At 36.8% G+C, this 15,454-nt stretch overlaps 1 protein-coding gene across 1 annotated transcript in view; it reads right to left on the minus strand.

Annotated features, from left to right (window-relative positions):
- Positions 1-15,454, minus strand: part of WNK3 (WNK lysine deficient protein kinase 3) — a 155,375-nt gene that overhangs the window by 114,736 nt on the left and 25,185 nt on the right. The gene's annotated exons all lie outside the window — the stretch shown is intronic.

Here is a 15,454-nt window from a genome sequence, read left to right on the forward strand (position 1 = left end):
GATCTGTCCTATTTTGAAATAATAGGACCTGAAATCTCCTACTATAGCCACATGTTTATCCATTTTCCTTGAATCTATTACAGGTTCTTAGTTTAAATTATCAGTCAAAATATTTTTTGTGCCTATGGCTCTTTTATATATCTTCTTAAACTGTGAAGTAAATAATTTCATAAAATCCTGTTTAATGCTTTTTTCCTTGCTTCTGTGATAGATATTAATATTGACACGCCTCTTTCTTGTTCATACCTTTATTTTAACTTTTCTTTACCACTGTCTTAAGTATGATTTTAGTAAACATATATGGGCTGTCTTTTTTTTTGTAAATTTATTTTTTATTGGTGTTCAATTTGCCAACATATAGAATAATACCCAGCGCTCATCCCATCAAGTGCCCCCCTCAGTGCCCGTCACCCAGTCACCCCCACCCCCGCCCACCTCCCCTTCCACCTCCCCTAGTTCGTTTCCCATAGTTAGGAGTCTTTATGTTCTATCTCCCTTTCTGATATTTCCCACACATTTTTTCTCCCTTCCCTTATATTCCCTTTCACTATTATTTATATTCCCCAAATGAATGAGAACATACACTGTTTGTCCTTCTCTGATTGACCTACTTCTCTCAGCATAATACCCTCCAGTTCCATCCACGTTGAAGCAAATGGTGGGTATTTGTTGTTTCTAATGGCTGAGTAATATTCCATTATATACATAAACCACATCTTCTTTATCCATTCATCTTTTGATGGACACCGAGGCTCCTTCCACAGTTTAACTATTGTGGACACTGCTGCTATAAACATCGGGGTGCAGGTGTCCCGGCGTTTCATTACATCTGAATCTTTGGGGTAAATCCCCAGCAGTGCAATTATGGGCTGTCTTTTAAACCCATTTGACAGTCTCAGTTTTTTAACAAGTAAATGCAATACAAACATATTTGATTTTGTACAGGATATACTTAATTTTACTTCTTCCATCTTATTTTAGGTTTTTCATATATTTTACTTTTTATTTCCATTATTTCTATTAACTTAGAAATATATCACATTTTTTTCAGGAATAAATAGTAAGCTTCCTTTTCCTGGCACTCAAAATCAAACACTAAAGCTCCTTCAGTAAAGTTGCAGGATACAAAATTACATTCAAAATTCAGTTGTGTTTCTATAAACTAAAATTAATAACCCAAAAAGGAAATTAAGAAAACAATTCCATTTACAACAGCATTAAAAAGAATAAATATGTAGGAAGAAATTTAATTAAGGAGGTGTTATTTTTTAACACTGAAAACTACAAAACATCATTAAAATTAAAGAAGATGTAAATAAATGGAATTTAATTGCTGGAAGGCTTAATATTGTTAAGTGCCAATGCCAAAGGAGAGCTGCAAATTCAATGTAATTCCTATCAAAATCCCAATAACATTTCCTGCAGAAATGAAAAAGAAATCCTAAAATTCATGTGGAATCTCGAAGGACCTAATACCCAAAAAATCTTGAAAAAGAACAAATTTGGCGTTCCTCACTTCAAAACTTACTATAAAGCTAGAGTAATCAAAACAGTGTGATACTGGCATAAGGGCAGACAAAAATATCAGTGGAATAGACTACAGAACCAAGAATAATCCTTCTATATATGGTCAAATAAATGATTTTCAACAAGGATGTCAAGATCATTCAATGGGGAAAGGACGGTCTCTTCAACAAATGGTTGGGGAAACTGGGTATTTGCATGCAAAAAAAAATGAAGGTGGATCCTTATCTTACTTACATCATATACAAAAATGTATTCAAAATGTATTGAAGACCTAAACATAAGAGCTAAAAATAAAAACTTCTAGAAGAAAGCAGAGGGGACTGCTTCATGACGTTGGGCCCAACAATGCATTTTTGGATATGACACCAAAAGCAGAGTCAACCATAGAAAAATAAACTGGAGTTACTCAAAATTTAAAACATCAAAGGCACTATTAAGAGAATGAAAAGATAATCCACAGCATGGAAGAAAATATTTGCAATTCATATATCTGATAAGCAGTTAATACTCAGATAATAAAAAGAACTCATACAACTCAACAACAAAAAGACAAACAACCCAATTTAAAAATTAGTAAAGGGGGATCCCTGGGTGGCACAGCGGTTTGGCGCCTGCCTTTGGCCCAGGGCGCGATCCTGGAGACCCGGGATCGAATCCCACGTCAGGCTCCCGGTGCATGGAGCCTGCTTCTCCCTCTGCCTGTGTCTTTGCCTCTCTCTCTCTCTCTGTATGACTATCATAAATAAATTTTAAAAAAAATAAAAATAAAAATAAAAATTAGTAAAGGACTTGAATATTTCTCCAAAGAATGAAATATAAATTAACAAGAAGCACATGAAAAGAGGCATAATATCATCACCAGTCACTAGGGAAATACAAATCGAAACCAAAATGATATAGCACTTCACATCCATTAGGATGACTATTTAAAAAAAAAAAACAAAACAAAACAGAAACTGAAAATAAGATTTGTCAAGGATGTGAAGAAATTGGACCCTTGTGCCCTGCTGGTAGGAATGTAAAATGGTAGAGCCACTGTGGAAAACAGTATGGCAATTCCTGAAAAATTAAACATAGAATTACCATATGATCCAACAATTCCACTTCTAGATACATGCCAAAAAGAATTAAAAGCAGGGACTTAAACAGATATTTTTACACCAATGTTCTTTTTTTTTTTACACCAATGTTCTTAATAGCATTATTCACAACAGCCAGAAGAAGCAACAAAAATAGATAAAACAAATGTAGTGTGTGTATACACACACACACACACACACACACACACACACACATAATGGAATATTGTTCAGCCTTAAAAAGGCATGAAATTCTAATGCATGCTATAACATATATGAAACTTAAAAGCATTATGCTAGGTGAAATAACCCAGACACAAAAGTTAAATATTGTGTGATTCCACTTTTACAAGATACCTAGAATAGGCTTATTCATAGAGACAGAAAGTAGAATAGTGGTTATCAGGGGCTGAGAGAGTAAGGAAGGGGGAATTACTGATTAATGGGTATACAGTTTCAGTTTGGGATGATAAAAAGTTCTGGAGATGGGAGGTGGTAGTGGTTGTACAACAATGTGAATATACTCAATGCCACTGAATTGAATACATTCAATGCCACTGAATTATTTCCCAATGTGGGGCTCGATCTCAAGACCCTAAGATCATGACCTGAGCCAAAATCCAGAGTCAGACACTTAACCAACTGAGCCACCCAAGTGCCCCAAAATGATAAATTTTAATGTGTATATTTTGCCAAAACAAAAAAAGTCATTTTAAGGAAGAGTTAAGGGGCTTCTGGGTGGCTCAGTTGGTTGAGCATCTGATTTCAGCTCAGGTCATGATCCTGGGGTCCTGGGATCCAGCCCTGCATCAGGGCCCTCACTCAATGGGGAGTTCACTTGTCCCTTTTCCTCTCCTTCTGCCCCTCCCCCTGCTCATGAGTGATCTCCCTCTCTCAAATATATAAATAAAATCTTTAAAAAAAAGAGTTAAGGAACTCTATCTGACTTATCTCAGCATAATGCCTTCAAGGTCCATCCATGTCATAAATGGCAGGATTTCCTTCTTTCTCATGGCTAAATAATATTCCATTGTGTATATATATATATATGTTGTTTCCATACCTTGGCTATTGTGAAAAATGCTACAGTGAACATCAGTGTGCAGATATCCTTCTGAGATACACTGTGTGATATCATTAAATGTAGCATCTAAAAAATTAATTTGTAAAAACAGAGAGTAGAATAGTGGTTACCAGGGGGTGGAGGAAAGAATGTGAGAGATGGTGTTTAAAGACATAAATATATATAAAAAAAAGACATAAGTATAAAAAAATAAAAAAATAAAGACAAATATACAACTAGTAAATAAATAAGTTCTGAAGATTAATTATAAAGTTCAAAGTTGCTAAGCTACTAAATCTTAATGTTTTCAACACAAAGAAATAATAAACATATGACATGATAAATTGCTAATGCTACTATAACAATCATATTGCAATATATAAATGTATCATAGACATTAAACTTACACAATGTTACATGTCGATTGCATCTGAACTTTTTTTTTAAATGCTAAAAGAGCTAAGAAATTTCAAGAACAAGAGCAAAGAATGCTACACTTAGAAGAGACCTGGAAATAAGTACTTATGCTTTTCTATCTAACTTAAGATGACTAATTAAGTCCTAAATCTCCCTATAATTAGCTGGAAGTCATCTACTTGTGATAGGTCAGCAGATCTATTCTGAAGAATAATGAATAAATTTTGATGCCTTCTGATTAAATTAATAGAATACAAGTCTTTCATGTGCCAAACTAAACTACTCCATCTTATCCTTTGATCCTAGGAATCAAAGGTAGTCAGCATTAGGAATAAACAACTTTGCAGAATTATAACTGCTATCCCAGATGTATTGCTGGAGGTAAACTCCACTGAAAAGGGATGGCCAAGATCTTCCAAGATCCACTTCTAATTCAGTGAGTGAAAAGTAAACCTGCCAGTGGAATATATATACAATGGAATATAACTCAGCCATAAAAAAGAATGAAATCTTGCCATTTGAGACAGCATGGATGCTGCTAGAGTATTATGCTAATTTTAGAGAAAGACAAATTACCATATGATTTCACTAGTATGTGGAATTTAAGAAACAAAACAAATGAGCAAAGGGAAAAAAAAAGAAAAAGGCAAACCAAGAAATAGACTCATCACTAGAGAACAAACTGTTGGTTACCAGAGGGGAGGTGGGTGGAGGAATGGGTTAAATAATAGGTGATGGGGATTAAGGAGTGCACTTGTGATGAGCACAGGAGCATATGGAAGTGCTGAATCACTATATTGTACACTTGAAACTAATATTACACTGTATGTTAACTAGCTAGAATTTAAATAAAAACTTAAAAACAAAACAAAACAAAGAAGCATTTCATTTCCAAAATGTAAACTATAGCCTTATCAGCTATGGCTCTTAATGCAAACAACAACAATGAACTACATAACCAGGTCAGTGGCTATGTGGCTCTGTTTCTGCAAAGGTGAAAAAAAGAAGTCATCAACAATGTTATAAAAGCTGTATTGTAACTTGTTCAAATAAGGAAAACCAAAATGAAGGCTCCGAAATGATGCTTAACTTAAAAAGCAGTCTATCAATGAATATTTTTAATAAATATGAGGCTGCTCAACTCAAACATGTGCCACATTTTACAATCATTATCTCTGATCCTCAGCATTTTTATTTCTCAAGTTGAGCAGTAGGTACAAAATTTCCATCATGTTATTCTTTATTGTCTTTTGCATATCAAAAATACTACATTTCTTTTTAAAGAAGGCTCCAAAATGTTAAGCTGCTTAGCTTGCACAAGGTACCCAACTGGCACAGGCAACACTGGAACCCAGCTCTGCCATATTCTGAATCCTGACCACTTTCTAGTTTATCACTTCACCTCTCAAAAGCAGTATTCACAGCAATGACTGCAGACACCTCATTCACAGACCACTTTCCTTGGAGAGACAGCATAGCATCCTAGAACTAAAGCTATATGAAATAAACACGCACTAGGATAATGATAATTTGCAAGTGGTAACACCAAAGTACTAATCATGAAATCAGCATGTAATAGTTATAGCCTGGCCATATTAGCATTTTACAGCTTTTAGACAGCAACAGTATTGATACCTTTTTAAAAAGTGCTCATCAATGGTAGAGCACATCAAGAAAGCACACCGTAAGGGGAATGAACCAAACACAGAACCAGGTTCACTCGTCTTCCAGTACCATTGAACAAAGAGGATGTCCTCATCCGGTCAGGACCTGAACAAACAGTTCATGTGCTTGCTCTATTGTCTTGCTAAAGAACACACACAGGGAATTCTAGTTCCTTTGTTCTCTTTTCTTACCTAGCCAGTTTCTGATTATAATTTAGCATCCCATGTACCTAGCCTACAGAACTAGACCATTTGACCTACCAACTGTACTCCTCATTCTAAATTAATAAATTTGTCCTAGATTTAGGCTTTTGAATTAGCACAACTCAGTCTCACCAACATGTCCAACCACCTCTGGACACTGATAGAGATGAAGGCCAGACATTTAGCCAAGGCAACCCAACCATTAAACTGTTCCTCAGAGGCCCCAAGCCAGAGAGTGTTCTTAAATGACACTATTAAGTAGCCCCCGATCGTTAGTAGTTTAATTAAGAACTGTATTTTAAACAGGGTCCATTTATGAAACTGTATTCTAAAATTATTAAAAACAAAAGAATGATCTACTCAAATAACTGAGGGGGAAATTCTTAAATCATCTATGTAAATGTTTTATACACATTTATACACACTTGATGAATACAACTCCCTGCTCTCCCGTTTTGGGTAACTTACTCAATGTATCTAAACCTCAGTTCCACCATCTGAAAATTAGTCATCTCTACTTCATACAATTGTTGTGAAGATTAAATAAAATATTCAAATTAAGTACCTATCCAGGTACTCATACAGTCCTCAATTAACATTAATTTTGATAAATGGAGGGGATCCCTGGGTGGCTCAGTGGTTTAGCGCCTGCCTTTGGCCCAGGCCCTGATAGTCTCAAAGTATCTACTCCCAAGATATTTATTAATCTACAAAGGGAAAAATATTAATTTTATAATAGGAAAAATCTATTAAAATCACTAACCAAGTGACCAAGGTTATCATCACCAATAATCTAAACCAACATCACAAATGAGTGGGAAATATCAGAAAGGGAGACAGAACATGAGAGACTCCTAACTCTGGGAAACGAACAAGGGGTGGTGGAAAGGGAGGTGGGCGGGGAGTGGGGGTGACTGGGTGATGGGCACTGGGGGGGGCACTTGATGGGATGAGCACTGGGTGTTATGCTATATGTTGGCAAATTGAATTCCAATAAAAAAATAAAAGGAGAGGGAAAAAATAATAAAATAAATAAAAAATAAAAAATAAGCCAACATCATGTACCCCCTGCTACAATGCACTAAGAAGGTTGTAACACCTCTGTGGTATTCTTCCCAAAATTTCTAACCTAAATCTAATCACAAGAAAACATGACAAACCCAAATTAAGGGACATCCTATGAAATAACTGAGCAATACTCTTTAAAAGTTCAAGATCAGGGATGCCTGGGTGGCTCAGCGGTTGGGCCTCTGCCTTTGGCTCAAGACTCTCAGAATCGAGTCCTACGCCGGGCTTTCTACATGGAGCCTGCTTCTCCCTCTGCCTATGTCTCTGCCTCTCTCTCTCTCTCTCTCTCTCTCTCTCTCTCTCTTTCTCTGTGTGTGTGTGTGTCTCATGAATAAATAAATAAAATAAAATAAAAGTTCAAGATCATGAGGGACACGTGGGTGGCTCAGCAGTTCAGTGTCTGCCTTCTGCTCAGGGTGTGATCTCAGAGTCCTGGGATGGAGTCTCACATAGGGCTCCCTGCATGGAGCCTGCTTCTCCCTCTGTCTCTGTCTCTGCCTCTCTCTCTCTTTCTCTCTCTCTCCTCTCTGCCTCTCTCTCTCTCTCTCATGAATAAATAAATAAAATCTTAAAAAAATGAAAGTTCAAGATCATGAAAAACAAGGAAAGACTGAGGAATTGTCACAGTTTGGAAGAGACTGAGGATGTAGCAACTAAATGCAATGTAGAATCCTAAATTGGATCACAGCATTGAGAAAGGACATCAGTGGGAAAACTGGTGAAATCCAAATAAGTTCTGTACTTCATTCAGTCAATATTATTATAATTTTAATTTCTTAAGTTTTGATAAATGTTCTCTGGTTAAGATATCAATATAAGGGGAAACTGAGTGGCATACAGGAACTTTCTATACCACCTTTGCAACTCTTTAGTTAGTAGCAAATTATCTCAAAATAAAAAGTTAAAAAAAGAAAATGAAGTATTAAAGGAGTGGTATCCACATTGCCAATACTCCCAACCCTACTATTCCCTTCAAAAAAAAAATCTATATTTAACAGCCCTTTGATCTTTTCACTAATTCTAATCTCTAAGTCACCTTCTTTTTTTAAAGATATTTATTTATTTATTTATTCATTCATTCATTCATTCATTCATGAGAGCCACAGAGAGAGAGAGAGGCAGAGACACAGGCAGAGAGAGAAGCAGGCTCCATGAAGGGAGCCTGATGTGGGACTCAATCCCGGGACCCGATCCCAGGACCCTGGGACCACACCCTGGGCCCAAGGCAGGCACTAAACTGCTGAGCCATCCAGGGAGCCCCTCTAAGCCACCTTCTTACTATAAATTCTCTCTAATGTAAGTTTTATGAAAATAGTGCCTGTGTATGCTTTTTCTCCCTATTATGTCCCTAGTACTTAGCACAGTTCTAACACATTGTAGAACTGAATACTTATTTGTTGAATGAATGGACAGATGAATGGCAGCTGTGTGTATTGCATTCATTTCCTACTTCTGTTGTAACAAATTGCCATAAATTTAGTGGTTTAAAACAACACAAATTTATTATCTTCTACTTGTGAAGATCAGACATCCAAAACGAGTCTCACTAGAATAAAATGAAGGTATTGGCAAGGCTGTGTTCCTTCTGCATGCTCTAAGGAAGAATGTGTTTCCTTGCCTTCTTAGCTTTTAAAGGTTGACCACATTCCTTGGCTCATAGCCCACTTCTATCAATCACATCACTCCAACCTGTTTCCATCATCAGATCTCCTTCAGACCATGACCATCCTTCCTCTCTCTTATAAGGACCCTTATGATTATCTTTGATCCACCCAGATAATTCAGGGTAATCTACCCACCACAAAATCTTTAATCATATCTACAAAGTCTTTTTTCCTTTTGTAATATAAGGTAACATATTAATAAATTCCAGATATTAAGACATGGGCATCTTTGGAGTGCAAAATTATTCAGTCTACTAGATATATCAATTTGTTCTTTTAGCCATCAGTTAGCTCAAAACTAATTTTGAACCAAGAAAATAAATTATATTTCCCAGACCAAGTCTGTCTCCTGCCACTCTCACCCTTTGTCATTTTATGAAAATATCTGCCTTTGGTTTATACTTGATAAATTTACGTGACCAGTTTTTAAACAAAGAGACTAGAACAAATATATTTAAGCAAGCTTTATCTCTCCTCCCTTCAATGGAATCTTCTTTGTCCATGAGAGTATTCCACTTTGAGGGCAAGGTCAGATGAAGAGAGAGGGGAATCAAACTGAATATCACTATTTTGGGTGTGCCTATATGTAATGAAGCATTTTCTTATGTGGCTCAAACAGAATCTGGAAACGTTTCCAAGAAGACCATAAAAAAATATTTTGAGAGCAAAATAGCAAAAGTATCCCAGAGTGAATACTTTGGACCACAATATTTATTCAGAAACAGAAATTCTAGCATATATTTTTTTAAATTTTTCTTTTAGAAATTCAGCTGTTTTCATGTTATCTAATTCTAATTTTATAATTAACTGTAGGTCTGGTATTGAAAAATATACTTCCCCAAAGTGCTTTTAGATAATGAATGAAATTAAAATGGAAAAATAAGTTCTCCACAATTTTAAAACTGGTTATGTTTCCATGTGTAAAAGGAGAGTGCTATTGATTTTCAAGTTGTTAGTGCAAGAGGAAAATATTACAAATTGTTGTGATTGACTCCTTCTAAGAGTTACTAAGCAAGCCTTTCAGTAACATCTGACCAGGTCTTTCAACATTATGAACTAAAATAGTCTTCCAGACAGCACTTATGACTGATAGCCCTGACTCATGGTAAATTACCAATTTACCAAGTTCTTTACAAAGAACAATAGATCAGCCTTTCCACTAAAGCATAAATCAAGTTATAGAGACCATAAAATATGACAAAGTGTTGAAATGCAGATGTTTACAGCCAAATCCTAAATCTGACCTATATCATCAAAGTGTTGGTTTGTTTAACATCCTCAAAGTCAAATATCAGCAGTAAAATCTCTCTCTCCTGATTCTTTGCACTGCCATAAGGTCAATGTATTCTAAACAAATGTACATGGAGCTTTTAACAACTGCTACACAAGGCTCAAATATCCACAGTAGGGGGGAATACAATTAAGAGAAAAAGGTATAAAAGCCTTTTGTTAAGCTATTAAATCGAACATGCAAAAAATAAAATTAAAAAAGAAAAGAACTGTCTAATTTCAGGGAAGATTTAAGCAAGAGGTGTTATAAATGCAATAAAATATAGTTTAAATATTTTAATGATGTTAATAAATAGAAAATACATATCAAATTGATAACAAAAGTATGGACATACTCATTCTTTGTATTATACACACAGACACACACACACACACAAAGATCGGGGAAGAATCTGGAATACTTTAAATTATTGACTGGGATGTTTTTCTAGAAAACTGTTTAACTATATAATAAGACTTTGTGAAAAAAATATGAGAAATTATACATTACAAACCGCATCGTACTCAAGTTAGTTTTTCCTAATTCCAAATATGCAGAAAATTATGTCTAAAAATTGTATCGATTAAATCCACTAATTCTGACATTCCTTTCAGAATAGAAAACTGCAATTGTTCTCAATGCAAATTAAAAGGTATTTTATATATTTACAACATTTGCTCCACATGAGATATTCCCAAATTTGGCTATGTGTCCAATCAACTGGAAAACTTTCAAAAAAATAAGGTCCTGGGGCCTCTCTCTTAGAGAATCTGATTTGGAAAGTCTGGACCAGATATCAGGAATCAGGATATATGATATAATATAAAGTTCATGTTGGTGTATCAAGGGAACCCCTCCTCTGATCAGCTAGCTCTTGCACTGGTACCTTTTTTCAGGGCTTTTCAAACACTACTGTGCCTACTATGTGTACATCACCTACGGATGCCACTAAGAAGCAGATTCTGATTCAGTAGGTCTGGAATGAGTCATAGGAACCTGTAGTTTTAATAAGCTCCCAGGTGATGCCCATGCTGCTGGTCCAGGGCATCACTATTCAAAGTATGGTCTGAATACTTTGAATAGTGAGACCTTATGGGCTCTTTCAGTCTCTCCACAGGTGAATGATAGAAGTCACTCCCCTAAGCGGTCTCTACCACTAGAATATTTTAAGTTTTACCTAAGCATCCTTTAGCATGGCTATACAATTTGCAAAATACTTGACATATTTTTACTATGTATCCTACTACCAAGTGAATGGAAATTATTTCCCCAATTTACAGAGCATCACTAAAAAATGAGCATTACCAATATCACAATGCAGAGATGAAATTAAAATGTACATAATTTTCACTATATCTGCAAGGATGTTGATCACAACCATGTTTATAATAGTGAAATACTGGAGAAAATTCAGGATGTCCAACAATAGAGGACTGATTAAATAACTTATAAGGGTGTCTATTAAAAATAATAATGTAAATTCACAATTACTGGTACTGAAAAATGTTCATGATAAGTAAAAAGAAAAGGTTTTGTAAAACCTTATAGTAACAATCCCACTTTGTGGGGAAAAAATAGTCATATATACATTTTTGAAGAAAAATAAAAGGGTTCAGGGGATCCCTGGGTGGCTTAGCGGTTTAGCGCCTGCCTTTGGCCCTGGCCGTGATCCTGGAGTCCCCGGGATAGAGTCCCGCACTGGGCTCCCTGCATGGAGCCTGCTTCTCCCTCTGCCTGCCTCAATCTCTCTGTCTCATGAATAAATAAAATTTTTAAAAAAGAGAGAGCCCAGAAAGATATAAACTAAAATGTTTAAAAGTATCCTCAGAAAAGTGGAATTTCAGGTGATTTTGATGTTTATTTGTTCACATGACCTAATATTTCTACTGACACAGACCTTATAAAATTCTGAAAGGGGAACAAGGAAGGGAGAAGAAAACCAAGCAAATCCACAGATGCACACATCTTTCAAGAACTACTAGAATGCCTGGAAAGCCACAAACTACCAAAACTGGAGCAGGAAGAAATAGAAAACCTGAACAGGCCAATAACCAGGGAGGAAATTGAAGAAGTCATCAAAAACCTCCCAAGACACAAGAGTCCAGGGCCAGATGGCTTCCCAGGGGAATTCTATCAAACGTTTAAAGAAGAAATCATACCTATTCTACTAAAGCTGTTTGGAAAGATAGAAAGAGATGGAGTACTTCCAAATTCATTCTATGAGGCCAGCATCACCTTAATTCCAAAACCAGACAAAGACCCCACCAAAAAGGAGAATTACAGACCAATATCCCTGATGAACATGGATGCAAAAAATAGGATCCAACAACACATTAAGAAAATTATTCACCATGACCAAGTAGGATTTATCCCCGGGACACAAGGCTGCTTCAACACTCGTAAAACAATCAATGTGATTCATCATATCAGCAAGAGAAAAACCAAGAACCATATGATCCTCTCATTAGATGCAGAGAAAGCATTTGACAAAATACAGCATCCATTCCTGATCAAAACTCTTCAGAGTGTAGGGATAGAGGGAACTTTCCTCGACATCTTAAAAGCCATCTACGAAAAGCCCACAGCAAATATCATTCTCAATGGGGAAGCACTGGGAGCCTTTCCCCTAAGATCAGGAACAAGACAGGGATGTCCACTCTCACCACTGCTATTCAACATAGTACTGGAAGTCCTAGCCTCAGCAATCAGACAACAAAAAGACATTAAAGGCATTCAAATTGGCAAAGAAGAAGTCAAACTCTCCCTCTTCGCCGATGACATGATCCTCTACATAGAAAACCCAAAAGCCTCCACCCCAAGATTACTAGAACTCATACAGCAATTTGGTAGCGTGGCAGGATACAAAATCAATGCCCAGAAATCAATGGCATTCCTATACACTAACAATGAGACTGAAGAAAGAGAAATTAAGGAGTCAATCCCATTTACAATTGCACCCAAAAGCATAAGATACCTAGGAATAAACCTAACCAAAGACGTAAAGGATCTATACCCTAAAAACTATAGAACACTTGTGAAAGAAATTGAGGAAGACACAAAGAGATGGAAAAATATTCCATGCTCATGGATTGGCAGAATTAATATTGTGAAAATGTCAATGTTACCCAGGGCAATTTACACGTTCAATGCAATCCCTATCAAAATACCATGGACTTTCTTCAGAGACTTAGAACAAATTATTTTAAGATTTGTGTGGAATCAGAAAAGACCCCGAATGGCCAGGGGAATTTTAAAAAAGAAAACCATATCTGGGGGCATCACAATGCCAGATTTCAGGTTGTACTACAAAGCTGTGGTCATCAAGACAGTGTGGTACTGGCACAAAAACAGACACATAGATCAATGGAACAGAATAGAGAACCCAGAAGTGGACCCTGAACTTTATGGTCAACTAATATTCGACAAAGGAGGAAAGACGATCCACTGGAAGAAAGACAGTCTCTTCAATAAATGGTGCTGGGAAAATTGGACATCCACATGCAGAAGAATGAAACTAGACCACTCTCTTGCACCATACACAAAGATAAACTCAAAATGGATGAAAGATCTAAACGTGAGACAAGATTCCATCAAAATCCTAGAGGAGAACACAGGCAACACCCTTTTTGAACTTGGCCACAGTAACTTCTTGCAAGATACATCCACGAAAGCAAAAGAAACAAAAGCAAAAATGAACTATTGGGACTTCATCAAGATAAGAAGCTTTTGCACACCAAAGGATACAGTCAACAAAACTAAAAGACAACCTACAGAATGGGAGAAGATATTTGCAAATAACATATCAGATAAAGGGCTAGTTTCCAAAATCTATAAAGAACTTATTAAACTCAACACCAAAGAAACAAACAATCCAATCATGAAATGGGCAAGAGACATGAAGAGAAATCTCACAGAGGAAGACATAGACATGGCCAACACGCACATGAGAAAATGCTCTGCATCACTTGCCATCAGGGAAATACAAATCAAAACCACAATGAGATACCACCTCACACCAGTGAGAATGGGGAAAATTAACAAGGCAGGAAACAACAAATGTTGGAGAGGATGCGGAGAAAAGGGAACCCTCTTACACTGTTGGTGGGAATGTGAACTGGTGCAGCCACTCTGGAAAACTGTGTGGAGGTTCCTCAAAGAATTAAAAATAGACCTGCCCTACGACCCAGCAATTGCACTGTTAGGGATTTACCCCAAAGATTCAGATGCAATGAAACGCCGGGACACCTGCACCCCGATGTTTCTAGCAGACATGTCCACAATAGCCAAACTATGGAAGGAGCCTCGGTGCCCATCGAAAGATGAATGGATAAAGAAGATGTGGTTTATGTATACAATGGAATATTACTCAGCCATTAGAAAGGACAAATACCCACCATTTGCTTCAACGTGGATGGAACTGGAGGGTATTATGCTGAGTGAAGTAAGTCAATCGGAGAAGGACAAACAGTGTATGTTCTCATTCATTTGGGGAATATGAATAATAGTGAAAGGGAATATAAGGGAAGGGAGAGGAAATGTGTGGGAAATATCAGAAAGGGAGACAGAACATAAAGACTCCTAACTCTGGGAAATGAACTAGGGGTGGTGGAGGGGGAGGAGGGCGGGGGGTGGGGGTGAATGGGTGCCGGGCACTGAGGGGGACACTTGTCGGGATGAGCACTGGGTGTTATTCTGTATGTTGGTAAACTGAACACCAATAAAAATTAATTTATTAAAAAGAAAAAGAACTACTAGAATGGTTTGACTGCTAGTTAACTTGCATTCCAGAGAGCTAAGGGACTTTCTACATTCAAAGCACTTAAAAAGCTTGTTAAAATTGCAGTCTTGCCTCCCATCCCAGACTTACAGAATCTGAACCTTTGACAATAGGCTCTGGAATTTGCAAATGAAACCAACACTAACTTATAAACAGTGAAGTTTCAAAACCATGTTGTTAAACAAAAAGCTCCCTAGAAATGCAGGAACCTGGACTAAATTTCAACCTATCTAAATAGCAATGAGCAGGGATGCCTGGGTGGCTTAGCGGTGGGAGTCTGCCTTCAGCTCAGGGCAGGATTGAGTCCTAAATTGGGCTCCCTGTGAGAAGCCTGCTTCTCCCTCTATTTCTCTGCCTCTCCCTGTGTCTCCCATGAATAAATAAAATCTTAAAAAAAAATAATGGCAACCTACAGCAAATTCAGAATGTGTGAAATCACAGCACCTACAAATACATCAGCATGAACAGAGACCACTGGAATGTGAATAACAAAAACCTGTACTTGGTGACTTTCTCTGTTCAATCTTAATTTTAAGCATCTCATGTGAACACTGACATTTCCCATGGGCTCACTGAGGTCACAAAGGTTTTCTTTATATTTGAACTACATCTGCCTAAAACAATTCTTCTTATAGCCCCTTCTATGATGTTCTGTTTCCATTTAGTCCTTCATTAGTTAAAAGTACCACATAAATATTATGGAACCAAATATCTAGGTAAT

This window comes from Nyctereutes procyonoides, unplaced genomic scaffold (genome assembly GCF_905146905.1).
Source record: "Nyctereutes procyonoides isolate TBG_1078 unplaced genomic scaffold, NYPRO_anot_genome, whole genome shotgun sequence".
Taxonomy (NCBI): Eukaryota; Metazoa; Chordata; class Mammalia; order Carnivora; family Canidae; genus Nyctereutes; species Nyctereutes procyonoides.